Source organism: Protopterus annectens, chromosome 5.part0 (genome assembly GCF_019279795.1).
Source record: "Protopterus annectens isolate FY-2018-M chromosome 5.part0, PAN1.0, whole genome shotgun sequence".
NCBI lineage: Eukaryota > Metazoa > Chordata > Ceratodontiformes > Protopteridae > Protopterus > Protopterus annectens.
The window spans coordinates 1,065,167,625-1,065,184,235 of NC_056735.1; positions in this window are offsets into that span (position 1 = coordinate 1,065,167,625).

Sequence of the window (16,611 nt, forward strand, 5' to 3'; positions counted from 1 at the left end):
TACTTTGCCTCTGTCTGCCTCTCTCACTCCCTCACTGGTGGATGTGGAGACCTACACCTGCTTTTCTTAGGCAGCAGCGTGTGTATTTTAATTGATTCTCATGATCAGCTGATAGCCTCTGCACAAATTGCAGACCTCCTCTTGCTGATTGGATGTGGAACAGCTGTGGTAACATTCCCATTGCCAATTGCATGGAAACACACTCCAGTATCTAGGAACATCATGTTGGTGTTGTGCCTTTTCATTCACTGTGAGCAGGAACTCTTTCTGTTGTTTGGCAAACAGCATCTCAGATGGATTGTGGATTTACCTCTAACAACATACACTGTGGAAACAGGTCAACCCACAGGAGGGGGATGTGCCTGACCTGACTACAGACTGTAAGTGCTGCTATACTGCATTTGGAGTAATGTTAGTTTAACAGGGTGTGTGTGGATATGGCTGCCCTACATATTTTAATAACTGCCATGTCAGTGCTATGTTTATGAGGGAACCCCATCTGTTGGATCATCTGCAGACTGGGCAGTGTGTGGTGCCTTTTGTTTCATGTGTTACCCACAGAGCACCTATCTGTGGACTGCATAAGATAGTGTGAGGATAGCAGTCTGTAGATGGTGACAGTCGTGAGAGTTACTGACTTCATATCCCTCATAGGACATATGCAGCAACAAACCCTGTTACAACATTAAATGTATGAGTTTATCACAGCAACATGTCAATATTGGCCCTGTGTATGTGCCTCCAGCCACAACTCTGTCAACCTTTGTACATATGTCATGCAGTACAAGGTGCATATGTGCTATACACCATAATTAGTGACATCATAACTGATAACAAGCCCGTGAGATATCGGACTGCTACACATGTTATGTATAGTAGAGGTTATATCTGATGACATCACCTGTACATTCTGTGGTTGTGTGTACAGTACTGAGGTCTGTGTACATAAGGTGAATGTTGACAGTGTGTGTATTGATAATATATACTTTGGTCTGTGTACAGACTGTAGTAGATGGCATTGTTCTTGGTTCCGTTCTATCTGATGTCATATGCTGCTCCACTGTATGTTATCCTATCGGCTTACATGTTTGTAGGGCCATACACACACATGCCCCATACCACAGACAGGCATTAGACCACACTGTGTAGTAGCCCAGTATATTTAGGGTTAGTGTGTCAGTGGCACATATGAGGATGGTGTTGAACAAATAATCCATATACTGTAATATAACGCTAGCTTACCATACGTGGCTGAGGCTGTGTTCACATTGGCTGTGGTTATGCAATTTTACATTAATGCATCGTACTCTGTGCTGTGACATGCCTGTAGAGCCTGCTATATATGCAGGTACGTGTGCATTCCCCCATAGGAAATGTAGGCCAGTGTTGAGCCAGTCTGTCTGTAGCCTGCACAGTGCTTTGGTAGTGTATGTACCCAGTGAGATGTCATGTCCAGATACTTGCCAGATGTACTGCTGCTGATCCTCCCTTAGCAGTCATGTATGTCATACAGAGCAGTGGGATGCTGTACAGATGTATGTCAATATCTAGTGGGTAGTATGTGGCCATGGCACCTCAGTGGTTATTATGTGTCAGGACAGACATGGGGTGTGTGAATGCATAACCTATGAGGGCAAATGTATAACAGTCATTATGTGTTATACCCGGTTCCCATTCAGAAGCCTGAAACATCATAAGCCTGAAAATCAAAATCCTGAAACCAAAAGCCTGAAAATTCAGAATCCTGAAAACTCAAAATCCTGAAAGCCCAAAATCCTGAAAGACCAAAATCCTGAAACTCAAAATCCTGAAAACACAAAATAGACATACTGATGTCATTGTGGCTTTGCTATTGTTAGCCCTGTGGTGTTAGGTCATGCGTGTGGTTGGTTAGGTTAGAGGTTAGGCATGTATGCAATAGTGACAAATATTGGGGTTAGGGCGGTTTAAGTGAGTTAGGTTTAGGGCTGGTCAGGTGGACGGACCTTAGAGGGTTAGGGTCAGGGTCAGTTGGTAGATATTAGTGTCTTTATAGTGACATATTAGCATTATTTTCAGGCTTTTGGTTTCAGGATTTTGATTTTCAGGCTTATGATGTTTCAGGCTTCTGAATGGGAACCGTTAAACCCATCTACATGGCTGTTAACATCCACATTGTCAGGGTTGGGCCATATGTCTTGCACTAAGGGGTTCTCTGTACACCTCTGGACTGTCTAGAGTGTGTCAAAATGTCCACATATATTAGCCAATATCTCTGCTGTAGTCCACAGGAGCATTACGTGCTAGCAGTGGTACTGTACTATGATGTCCTTATGTTGCCTGTCAGTAGCCAATGGCGCACATATTAAAAGCAGATGTGACCTCCCACACACACCTGTCTGTGAAAACAATCACTATTACAGTAGCAATAGTCTACAAATATACCTGCTGTACACACCTGACATCCCCTTGCACTACGGATTTGGGACTGTAGGGGCTGAGGTAGGGCTACACTCCATGTCCAGGACATATGGTGAAAATATATGTATATATAATTATCCGGATATCTATATAGATATATACATATCAACATATATAGATGGATATGTATATGTACACACACACACACACACACACACACATATATATATATATATATATATATATATATATATATATATATATATATATATATATATATATATATATATATATATATATATATATATGTTCATAGAGTAGTATACATGCATATAAACACCCAGATATATACATATACAGAGCAGTATATAAATACACATATACAGATGGGCTGTGAGTAAATCACACTGCCATTCCTGCCATCAGTCCACTGCTGTTGTATCCTCCACACATAGGGTGGGGCTGGGGCCATATATGTATGGGCTTCCCCTACACAATACATGTGTTCCCTCATGCACTCCAGAGGCCAGTGTATGTAACAGTGGTATATGGCCCTGTATTATTGAGTCTGGGGGGGTGCACTATAAATAACCTAGGCTGTAACAACATGTGGGGGTATCAGAGGTGAGCTGCCTTAAGGGATATGGATGTACATTACCATACAATTCACCTATATTTAAATTAATTACATAAATTGGGTTAATGCAGGCCTACTGTCTCCTGCCATACAGACTGTTCTGTTTCTCAGTGTGCTTGTGATGGTGTCAGTTATGCCTTGTTATGTAACAGTTACATTCCATTGTGTCAACTGAGGTCTTTACCACCTCATGATTGTGTACAGAGTGTAGATAGAGGCTGCTGAACTATACACCTGCATCACTTACTGTTGATTGTTTGTATCTTGTGGCCCAGTCTGTCTTTACTATTGTACTATTTGAAGGTCTTGGCCTGAACAGCAACATTTGTAAACCTTTCCATACTACTGTATTAGTATAATTGTTTCACAGTTGCATTACTCTGTTTATATGGATGTCATTGTCTGAACAGCTATATACAACTGTAATAGTACACAAATAAAGGTTTTCCATTTATGCAGACCTGTGTGTGGTGTTATATCCTATGACCTCTCTGTGGGTATATGTTGCAGGCAATGATTGTCATTTGTATGGGTGGCTCATCCAGTTGCTAAGGTGTTAACTGTAGGCATAGTGGCTGTTCCATATTGTGTGCACCTTCTACATATGTATCTTACTATATATATATCTCTGCGTGTGTATGTATATATATATATATATATATATATATATATATATATATATATATGTATATCTGTATCTGCATATATGTGTCTGTGTATATGTATTCTAAGGATGTTGATAGCTTCCATAGGTCCATAGGTTAGTACTAGGCTAACTGCCCTTATGGGCCATTTTAAGCCTAGCCAGTTACCTCATGTCAGAATCAAACCCTGCACCTTGTGTTTCTAAGGTAAGCACCTTAACCATTATGCCAACCTCCCTACCTATGGGAGCCAGACTGTACTGCATGATATGTTACAGATAGCAGCCTGACATCATACAGGTGGGATGGAGTACTGTTAATATCTTGTGCCCATGTCATGTCAGGTCCTGGCTATGGGCTCTGCAACACTTGGTAGTTTATTGCAGGGCGGACATGTTTGGCTGTGTGGAGGCTATACCTATTCGTACAAACATATATTGTTTGGAGCCTCTCAACCCCATTAACGGTGCATGTGGACATATATTTTTGTTGTTTTCCCTTTGTTAGCTACAGATGTATGTCCATATATACCTATATAAATATATATAGGTTTATAGGTAAGTACTAGGATATCTGCCCTAGGGCATCTGTAAGCCTAGAAAGAATGTGTTGGCTTTCACCACCCCCTTATATTAGTTCCCTGTGCCTCTGTCCAGCAGAGTCACTGCAGTGATCCCCGGGGCAAGTTTTCTGTTTTCCATCCACTTGTCAAGGTTTCTCTTGAAGAGTGTTAGTGAGGGGCTCTGCCTAATGTAGATTGGAATCCTGTTCCAAAGCATGGAGAGTCTCTGGGACAGGAATCTATCCCTCCTGCATATCCTATTTATCATTATGGAGAGGTTTAAATCCCTAGAGCGTGCGGCTCTCGGGGATTTGTTTTTTTTTTTTTTTTTATATGGAGCATGTCCATCAATTCTGGGTTGGACATAGCCTTGTATGTCAGGCAGAGATCACCTCTGAGTAGGTGATATGCAACTGAGTACAGCTGGAGTTTCTTCAGCTGGGCTGCATAGGGCATCTGTTTGAGGTCAGTAATCCTCTTGGTGAGGTACTTCTATGGTCTTTTCAGCTGTTGCAGGTTTCTTGGAAGGTACATCCCAAATGGGGCATTGTACTCTATGATGGGTCTGATGAGTGATGAGTAGACGGGCACAATAACCTCTTTTGTTCTAGATGCGAACCCTTTTGTGATTAGGTGGGCCACACAGAAGGATTCTCTAACCACCTTGGCAATATGATTATCAAAGGAGAGATTACGACCTATTTGGGTCCCCAGATCCCTTACTTCATTTTCTGTATTTAGGGGACTACCACATATGTGGTAGTTCGTGGGTACTTTGTTTTTTCAAAAGGGGATGACTATGCACTTTTTGGCATTTAGCTTGAGACCATGATTTTGACACCAGGTATCTGTCTCAGTGAGACCCTTCTGGAGAATGTCTGTATCAGATGGAGAGTCAATTATGGCTCCCAGTTTGGAGTTGTCTGCAAACTTGGTCAGCCATAGTACTCTTGTGCTTGCCTGTACCTCTGAGAAGTGTATATCGAACAGGATGAGTCCCAGGACTGAGTCCTGGGGGATGCCACTTGTAACTGGTTTAGAGTCAGACCCAGAGCTTGTGACTCTCACCGTGTGGGTTCTATCCGTGAGCCAACTGGCACCCCATCTCGTGACATAGGGGTTTATGTTCAGGCTGGTGAGCCTGTCTATAATACCAGAATAGGTAATGGTATTGAAAGCCTTTGCGAGGTTTAGGTAGGCTGTGTGGACCTCCTTTTTCATCATTTAAAGCCTTGATAACTGTCTCAAAGAAGTCCACCAGGTTTAGAAGGCATGATCTACCCTTAACAAAGCCAAACTGGGTAGGGTCCAATGTCTGGACATTCCCAATGTCTCTGTTAATGAGTTCCATGATGATGCGCTCCATAGCCTTGCAGAACAGGCTAGTCAGGCTTATAGGGTAATAGTTTCTGGTGTCCATTGTGGCTCCACCTTTGTGGAGTGGGATAACTGTTGCTGTGTGCCACTCTATGGGTACATAGCCTGTAGAGAGGCTGAGTTTGAACAGTGTGTTTATGGAGGGGTTAGTTCATTTCAGCCTGGGGCACCATCCAGTCCCACTGAAGCTGTGTTTTTGGCTTTGGGTAGGGCAGTTTTAACCTGTGTGTCAGTGATTGCCGGGGATCTACATTCTTCTGTTATGGTTATGGGCCCTTTAGGGGGTGAGAGGGGGTGAAGTTTGCACTAAACCTGTCTGCCAGAATGTTGGCAATATCAGTTGGTTCTGTGTATTTTGTACCATTCTGCACTAACTCAGAGCATATCTGAGAGTTTCCACTTAGGTTCTTGACATAGCTAAAGAATGCTTTGTGGTTATCTTTGGAGTCCTTGGCAATTTTTCTTTCAAAGCTAGCCTTGGATGATATTATGAGGGATCGTAGTTTCTTGCTGATACTGATCAAGGATGTCTTTCCTTCTTGGGATTTTTCTCTTTTCTGTACTAGTTTACTCCTTCTATTGTATAACTTGTTTATGGCAGGGGTCTATCAGACTGGTTTCCTTTTCTTGGAGGAGTGAGTCTTGGTTTTGCTTGGGATAGCATGATCCATGCTTTTTTGCAGGTGCTCACAGAGTGCCTTTGTCAGGGATTCAGCAGCTTGGACAGCATTGTCCTTTAGCATGGGGGCTGTGAACCTTTCCACCTCGGTCTTAAGTAACGTGAAGTTTGCTTTTGAAAATATTTCCATGGTGGTTTCCTTGATTGGGGGTGGGGACGGAATGTGGATATCCAGAGTGATTAGCCTATAGTCTGATCTAACCAGCAAGGGGTTGACCTCCGGTGTAGAACACCGGTCGCCCATGTTGGTGATGACCAGGTCCAATATATTGTCACCTCTGGTGGGGGTGTTGATCAGTTGATCCAGGGCATTTGAGTTTATAAATTCTACGAAGCGTTGGCCAAGGGAGTTAGTACTTGAATAGTTCTCTCAGTTAATGTTTGGGTAATTGAAATCACCCAACATTAGGGTGTTTGGCAGGAACTTCATATTTTCCAGTGTCTCCAGAAATGCGGAATGGGGGTCCAGGGTCATGGTGGGTGATCTGTAGCAAGCTACAATTTGAATTGCAGTTTTGCCAGTTGTTAGTTGCACATGGATGATCTCTGAGGCATTGTGCTGTGTTACTAACCTGGAGGTGTGGGTATCCTTGATGAATATGGATACACCCCCACCTTTTTTGTTTCAGTCTGGGTTCTGTGGCCGAAATGCATGGTATGAGTTATAGCCTAGTAGTGCTAGGGTGCTCTCAGGAGCCTTAAACCAGGTTTCTGTTACTGCACAGATATCTATGTTCTCCATATTGAGGAGTGCCTCGAGTGTGTGCATTTTGAGGTTTAGACTTCTGGCGTTGAGTAGCATTACCCTCAGTTTTTGGTTACTTGTGCTATTTATGGTGGTGGGTTTGTCTTTTGAGCCTTGCCTAAAAAAGGCACTATGGGGGTGGCAAGAGCCTTGGCCAGCATTCGAAAGCCTAAGGGTGACAGGTGCAAGCCATCTCTTGTGAAGCAACGTGGCTTGTCGAGCATGTCATCCCAAGTGGGCAGATACTGGATCCCCTTTGAATGACACCAGAAACTTAGCCAATTGTTGAAATTGATCATTATTTCTTTATACTGTGGCATAATTCTTGGTGAGGGCAGGATGCTACTCAGGGTCAGGGTCATACCGGCATGGGCTACATGATCAGAGAGCTCATCCATGTCTCTTTTCATGTAGTCCAGGGAGGTACAGGCATATGAACATTCCTAGCAATGTTATGAATCTGATATTTGTGCACTTGCCAGCGCCACACATTATGTTGTACACCAGCTGAGTATGCTGCATAAAGGATAGGAGCGTAAACATTGTAAATTGATGATGGCATTAGCTGCACAGAATGAAAGCATATTATCTGTGGCACAGTCCATTGAATCCCTGGTTATGGCTGTACTACAAGGAGGGTTCTGCATGCCCTGACTGTGCTTAGCTGAGTGCTACATGGGAGAGGAAGGCCCCCTCTCAGTAGACCAACCCTTGCCCATTGGGCTTCGATGTCTATGCTGCAATGCACACACATCTGTTGCTGGCCAGTCCAGTGTGAGCTTGGTAGTTACGACTGTCAAGTCTCACCCATTCTCTTTCCAGTAGTGTGCCTCCACATGCTGGTATCACTCTGATGGTCTCCTCTGTGGAGTAACCTGGGGCGAGTGTTTCCATATGTAAAAGGGGCAGCCAGGACCGTGGTGGGAGCCCTCAGTGTGGGCACCCTATACTGTGTTAGAATAACACTGACAGTTGATCCACTATGTCCTGCAATGTCAATCTTACCCCATGGCGATGATGATTGCTGTGCAAATCAATGACAATGTCATCTGTCAATGGTTGATGGAAAGCCTGATGCAACAGGAATCTATAATTTTTACTGACCTAGATAACTCCATTTAGTACATGAAACTTTATCCATACTTTACATTGATATATGTTGCATGTGATATTGACAGCAGTTCTGCAGTATGACCTGACTTGGTTTCCTGTTTGCATCCTTTGATAGCAGAGAGATAGGAATGGTTTTCACAGAGGTATGTCCCTTGTTGTCTGTCATACACACATAACCACTATGAGTCTGTTTGAATATCTCTGTCATTTGTGGCCTAAGCTGATGGTTTATGTCATGATAGATCTGTTTATGTTCATACTGTTATATGTTAGAATTATTTTGTTGTGTCTGATGCTCGGTGTGTGTACATCTAGTAGGTAATTTCCATTAGATGCAATCTGTACTTCTGTGGTGGGAAACACCTGAACATCAATGCTTAATTCTGTAAGTGTGGCTTGTTATGACTCAAAGGTGAATGTCAGATGTTACCATGTTGTCTGGCCTGGACTTATGATTGCATCCTGCATTATCCACATCTGTTTCTTCTGACTCCTGTGTTCTTCTGCTCCTCCTCAGATAGCTGTGGAATGTCATTTTCAGACATATGGGGTTCTTGGGGTAGTTCACCCACACCTGTAGCAGGAAGACCGCCATGTGTTGTTAGCATATTGTGTAGCATGGCACACATAGTAGTCATCTGTGCTGCCTTTTGAGGTGTGCATTGCAGTGTACCCCCAGATGCATCCAGACAAATGAACCTAGCTTTCAGTACACCAAAGGCACATGCTATGATATTTCATGTTGTGCCATGCAATCTGTAATAGACCTCCTCTGCAGGTTTGGAAGGTTCTCTGTATGGGGTCATTAGCCATGACTCAAGTAGATAATCACAGTTAGCTGCCATGGGAAAGGGAAACATATGTTGTCATCATGAATAATGCTGACAGGGATGTACTTATCTTACATCTTTGCAGTATTTCCATACTTAACTAGTAGTAGTAGTCCCTCAGGTATTTCACATTGATTGAATACAGATCCCAGACTCCTTACCCTTCATATGCCAGCATTATGGTAACACTCCCGGGGTGTGTCACCATGATGTTTGTTATGCCACTATCTGCTGCGCACACTGCCTGGAATTCAGGAATGGTAATCCCCTTTCTATTAATGTATATTTCTTCTTCTGGTTGCATGGGGGTATTTATAATGATGCGGGTGCAGTCTTTTGCACCAAGAATATGGTGGAAGTTTGCAATGTTATAGAAATGGTGCATTACAGTTCGCAGTTCCAAGGGTATGAAATTTATTTTTTTTATTTTATTTATTTGCCATTTGTTTACTAGGAAAGTCCTGTTGAGACAGAGCCCATTTTCAGCAGTGGGCCAGGGAGAAAAGCTCCAGATACATTTAGCAAATTACACAGAAAAAGATTATATATTCTCCATTCCAAAGGAAGGATAGGTTTCCTTGAAATTGATTACATGTATAGATCTGCAATCCTGGGACTCCACACATATCTGCTGACCTTACAAGACCCAAATGTAGTGAAAATTATGAAACATGAGGAGAATAAATCTAAGATGACTCCGCTGCTTAATCTACCAGAAGCATATCACATCAATCAGGAATTGAATCAAACCAGAAGTAGATAAAAATCAGTCAGTAACTGAATATACCAAAAAAAAAAAAAAAAAAAGAAAGAATATAAGGTGAAGGACCAAACGAGAAGGCAAGAAATGTGGAAAATGCATAAATATAGTTGCAAGTATAAAAAACTTATAGAAGAACCTCATGTTGATCAGGAACGAATATTCAAACCAAGAGATGAAAGATTAATATTGGCAGCCCAAGATAGTGGGCTACATACACTCTGGTTTACAAAGTCTATTGAACATGTGGGAGATAGAGACAAATGTAGTTTTTTTAAAAAACTGAATTGGAAACAGTTGCACACCTTGTTGCTGGTTGTGACATACTAATCGGGGAAGGACTGTATACTGAAAGGCATAATAATGTGCCAAAAAACATTAGCCACAAAGCATCATAGAAAATGATGAAGTTTACATCACATGGGATCAACCATTACCCACAGTATAAGAGATAGATGCTAGAAAACCAGATATAATGGTCCATGAAAAGAAGACAAAAGTAGCATTGATCATTGAAATCACCACACCCAGTGACTACAGTGTCTTGCGTGCAGAGAGACACAAAGTCATAAAATATCAGGATTTGGAGGCAGAAATGATGTGGAAGAAAGATACCCAGACAGTTCCAATAGTAGTAGGAACAACATGTCTTATAAAAAAGAAACTACCGTATTAAGATATGTTGCCAATACATGTAACCCCATACGAATTGCAGAAGGAGCCATTACTGGGCACATCGCGGGTGCTGTGAAGGGCACTTTTGGCTGCCATCAAAGATTGAAACAATACTAATTTCATAACCTTTAATCATACTTTGACTTAGGAATGGGGTCCATTCCTGTTATGGTATTAGAAACCCAAAAGATTTGGAGAAATTAAAAAAAAAGATAAAAATTCTATATATACAAAATTTCATACATACAAAAAGCAGTGGCACTGATATACATTGATTGGTATGTGATACAGTATATATTTGAAATGATATTCATTACAAAGAGTAGGAGTCAAATGTTTAAACAGTTTTCTAGTATTGCATACAAAGTACTAGATACATCGTAGAAGTGTTCCATACAAACATTTGATTGGAAAGATATTTTTTGCTAAAGAGCAAGACTTAATATGTGATAGAGAAGAAGAGTTAGAGTAGATGTGTTTTGGTAGAAGAAAAGAGAGATTTTTAGGGGAAAGGGAGGGCAGAAAAGTAAAGATATAGTTATATTGTATGCAATGAAGTAAGGGTAAAGGAAGGGGGAAGATAAAAGTCAGAAGGTTAGATTACATAAGGCGGACATAAAATGATAAGAAAAAAAAAACAGATTGGTTACTGGCAAGGAATATGATTTATCTAGAAGTAGAGCAAGGGCACAGTCATTTGTTACAAAGAAAGGTCTTGAGTAGATCTTTGAAGTGTGTTGGTTCAGTGGTGGTTATGATGGGCTGTGGAATAAAATACAAAATTTTTGAGACAGAGTTTGAGTAGAGATCGTCCCTGGTGGAATCATTTGACTTGGATCCTTGTAGAAGAGTTTTGCTTGAAAATGGAAATGGAAAGTGTATGTGTTCATCTACCTTTGTGCACATTTCTGCCAGGCATTATGCAAAGATATGACTGGCATCTGTCTGTGATACTCCAACTGTATCTGCCATATGTCTTTGGAATGTCCCAAATGCTGGTAAACCTAGGCTTAGACATACTTTTGTTTTGAGATGGATGGATTGCCTTGCAATATCCGCATAGATATGTGTGGGCCGCATAGTCTGCACCAGCTGTCTAAGTTTAACCCATCTTCTAAAGCTGCTTCCACAACTGGTGCACTGAAACTTCCTTTGGTGTACTGCACAGTCTGAAGTTAGGTTTTGGAACATGGCCTACACACTTTCCAATTTTTTTTAATTATCCATTTGCATTAAACAGCAAAAGTGCTACTTAGCGAACATAAAATAATGGCAGCTGCTAGCTTCTTTACAGTCCAAGCTCCTTAGCGAGCATAAAATAATGACAGCCACTAGCTTCTTTACAGTCCAAGCTCAAAGGCAGCTTAATATGCTGCTGTGAAGCATCAGACTAATTTTTCAGTGGGTATTACCTGTACATTAACATCCTGCTGGAGAACGTTCATTATGCAATCAGAGTGATGATGTACAGGTTGCCCATTCTCTAAGAAAACTATAAACATTGCCTAATAAAACAGCAGGTGAGATCAATGAACAACAGTCAAGCAAAAAAATCTAGTACAAGAAATATTTATACAACCAACAATCTAAATAATATAAATAGTTTCAAATAATTGAATTCCCATTGTTTACTGCATAAACATCAGATTAGACATCATAATATAATATAGATAGTTTCTTACAAGGTGCAGATATTTACTTTGTCCTCTCACATTATTTTTACAAGGTAGTTCGTACTGCAGTTCAAACTGACAGTTTATCATTATTCATTTTCAAAGTCCTGTACTCTCCATCCCAAATCTGCATGGTCTGCCATCAAAACTCCATCTTATACAACTCCACATATACCAGATATGCATCACAGAAGTTGAAAGAGAGAGAGAGAGAGTGACAGAGAATACTACAGCAACCCTTCACTACTCATTTTTATCTATATGCATCTTGACTTCTATTTTTTGCATCTGCCAAAACTAAACGTCTATGATTTCAGTGATTTGTCAGGCCGTTGGATTAGCTCACTCTCTGCACCTCATCCTCGTTTTCTGGCTGCTGCTTTCACCTCTTCTTGGGAAAGCATTGCAGGACCATATCTTGTAACAAAAGCATGCAGCTTTTGAAGGCAGCCAGAGTTCCTACTCATCTCATTTTCCACTTCAGACTCTACCTCTCTTGGAATTCTGATGAGATTTCACTATCTCTGCCAGATTAATCCATGCCAGCTTGATCTCACTCCCCCCTCTCTTTTCTTATCAGTCAACCTCTTCATAGAAATAAGACTCTATCCTTCCAAATCTCAGTTTTGAAGTTGCTTGGATATAACCACACTATCACAAGGAAGGGACATTTCCATTCGCTTTCCTTCTGTTCTCTTATTTATAGTTCATAAGTCTGCTCTCCTTGCATCATACTATGATAAAAGGTAACACCTCCTTCTAGGGATTGTCATGCAAACTGACATCTCCACTATAAGGCATGTAGACATGCAGGAATGCTAGGTATACCAGAGCTCCATCCTTTTTCATCTTCCAGTAAATGGGAAAAATGTACTCTTTTCTGTATACTGTTTGAATATTGTCCTCCTTATGATCCATCTTGCAAGTAGTTCCCAGGCCCTTGCAAAGGGCAGCCTGTTGAACTACCTATTACGTAGCTGGAGAATTTCACAATTAGGTATCTTGGTCATTTCATTCAGGAGACTAATTTCTTCACTTTGTGAGTTCTGATTATCTCATGGCCTAAGCATGATAAATTTTACAACAGTTCTTTTAACCAACAACTAGGAAACAAGAGAGTCAGGGCATTTCCAACCCTCTTGCAATCCACTTATGCAGGAATTTCCACTCTTTTATTTCCCCTTTAAAACTACTTGCTTACTAGTTAGAGACTCTAGAACTGCCTATAATGTCCTTATTTCTTCATCTTGTCTTTTCACCACAGTGGTTCATTGACCCATAATGACCACTGAAGATTGTATGTGTTCATTATTTGCTGAGATACATTTCATTTCTGTTCCCATATCTGCCATTAGTAAGTATAACTTCTATAGAATTCTACTCACTTTCTCATCCATCCTTGCTCTCCAGACTTTACACATCTGTAGCCCACTCACTCCTAGACTGGTTGGCACCTTTATTTCCACCTTTTAATTACCAGTTCTGCCTGATAACACACCACAGCATTTATGTAGTCTGGAATAAAAGGAATTATGCTGTCATCTCTGTTCTGACTCCACAGCGCTTTCTCTTTACAATGAGATTCGCATTGCTATAGCGCACATACAGAGATAATGTATTATGTACACATTGTAAATAATGTAGCTTTTGTAGAGAATACTGTCCTTACATTTAGTTGCATACATTTATAAAACGAGATTGCTTAGCTGCAGTTCACACTACAAACCAGCATCACACATAGCACAGCATTTAAGGCTATTTGGGTGTGTTAGGGAGCAGTAGAAGTACACAACAGCTGTACTGTTGTTTAAACTATTAGTCATTTTAACTTGTCTTACAGAATTCAGCATGATTAAAATATCCATTCATCCATCCACAACCCCTTTATTGCACATGGGGTCAGGGTGTCACTTCAATGGTGACAATCATCTAGAGCCAAGGTTCACACTGCCAAGGGGCTAGCCCTGCTACAGTAGTTCTTCCACACCACTCACACCTATGGCCAATTTAGAGTGCCCAATTCACCTGCTGCATGTCTTTAGAATATGGGAGGAAACCAGAGTACCCGGAGGAAATCCACATGAACACAGATAGGACATGCAGACTCCACACAGAAGGCACCCCACCCAATAACTGAACCAGGAAACCTCTTGCTGTGAGGTGACAGCACTATCCAGTGTGCCACTGTGCCACCTGCATCATGATCAACATGATTAAAATACATTATCTGTTAAAGAAATATTACAATTAACAGACTGCGTGACATCTTCTGGACATTAAACATAAGGCAATCACCTCACATGTGAAAAAAAATGCTTAGCAGATTGGCTATTTAATTATTATCTGACATTCTGTAAGACAAGGGCCCACTGGCCCTTGTTTTCAATTATTAAGGAATTCTCAATATTATTCTAGCATGTCCAAAGGTCAGTTGTCAATCTCCTCTCCGGTCCAGCTGGTGAATCTGGGAATATTGAGGCAATGTTACAACTGCCTCATGTACACAGGCAACCCTCTCCTCCTCCCAACAAATTCCAACACATGGGAGAGATGCAACCATATAGCCAAACTGGAGGCTAAGGTCTCTCAACTCAGTACTGGCATAACCAGTCAGGAGGAGAAGGAAACCACACTCACTACAATTCCAGTCTCACATAGACCTACCACAACAGCAAACCAAACACATAATCACACAAAAACATACTCGGAGGCTCTAAATAAAGATCTGCCTAAGCAGCAGAGACCTCCAAAGCAGACACCCAAGCAACCGCTACCCCAAAACAAAACACGTGCAACACATATCTCACAAAGCCAGTGTGCCGAACAGTCACAGCCCTTAAGACTAAACAACACACCTGATACACTTGTAATAGGTGACTCTATCGTCAGGCACACTGACGCCCGCCACCAGGCTGAACAAGGAGAGGGTCACGGTGAGCAGCCTGTCGGGTGCTACGATCCGCCACATAACATAAGCACTCAGGTCACTCCAAGGCAAGTACAAATATAACTCAGTCATTGTCCATGCTGGTGTGAATGACCTGAGACGTACCTCCCTGGACTACATGAAAAGAGACATAAAGGAGCTCTCTGAGCATGTAGCCCAGGCCGGTATGACCCTGACCTTGAGTAGCATCTTACCCTCACCAAGAATGATGCCACAATATGAAGACAAGATGATCAATTTCAACAACTGGCTTAAGTACTGGTGTCATTCAAAGGGGATCCAATGCCTGTCAGCTTGGGATGATATGCTCGACAAGCCACGATGCTTCGCTAGGGATGGCTTGCACCTGTCACCCCTGGGCTTTCAGATATTGTCAAAGGCTCTTCCTACCCCCATAGTGACTTTTTTAGGCAAGGCTCAAAAGACAAACCCACCTCCATAGGTACCACAAGGGATAAGAAACTAAGAGTAATGCTACTCAATGCCAGAAGTCTAAACCTCAAGATGCATGCACTCAAAACTCTCCTTAGCATGGAGAACATTGATATCTGTGCAGTAACAGAAACCTGGTTCAGGGCTCCCGAGAGAACCCCAGCACTACCAGGTTATACCTCATACCATGCTTTTCGGCCCCAAAACGTGGACTGAACCACAAAAGGAGGGGGAGTATCGATATTCATCAAAGATACCCACACCTCCAGGTTGGTGGCAAAGCACGAAGCATCAGAGAATATCCATGTGCAACTAACAGTGGGTAAAACTGCCTTCCAGTTTATAGCCTGCTACAGACCACCCTCCCAAACCCTGGAACCCCACTCGGCCTTCCTGAGAACACTGGAAAATATGAAGGTCTCTCCAAACACCATGATATTGGGCAACTTCAACTACCCAAACATAGACTGGGAGCATTACTCTAGCTCCAGCACCCTAGCCCAAAGGTTCCTTGAATTTATAAACTCAAATGCTATGGAACAACTTGTTACCACTCCCACAAGAGAGGAAAACATACTAGACCTGATCATCACCAACATGGGGACTCTATGCTCCAGACCAGAAGTGTATCCCTCACTGGTAAGATTAGACCATAAACTAATCTCACTGGATATTCACATCCCGACCCCACCCCCTGCCCAGAAAACCACAGTAAAAAACTTCTCTAAAGCAAATTTCACACTCCTCAAAACCGAGGTGGAAACCTTCAAAGCCCCCGGGCCTGTGGAAAATATGGCCCAGACCGCAGAATCCTTTATAAACGCATTCTATGAACACCTTCAGGAATGCATGGATCATGCAATCCCAAATAAAACCAAGACCCAATCCTCCAAAGGCAGACGTCCTGTCTGGTGGACCCCAGCCATAAACAAACTATACAATAGAAGGAGGAAGCTACTAAATGATAGAGCAAAATCCCAAAAAGGGAAGGCATCACTGATCAGTATTAGCAAAAAACTACGGGAACTCATAAAATTGTCTAAGGCCAGCTTCGAGAGAAAAATTGCACAGGACACTAAGGATAATCACAAGGCTTTCTTTAGTTATGTTAGGAACCTGGGTGGTAATTCCCAGATA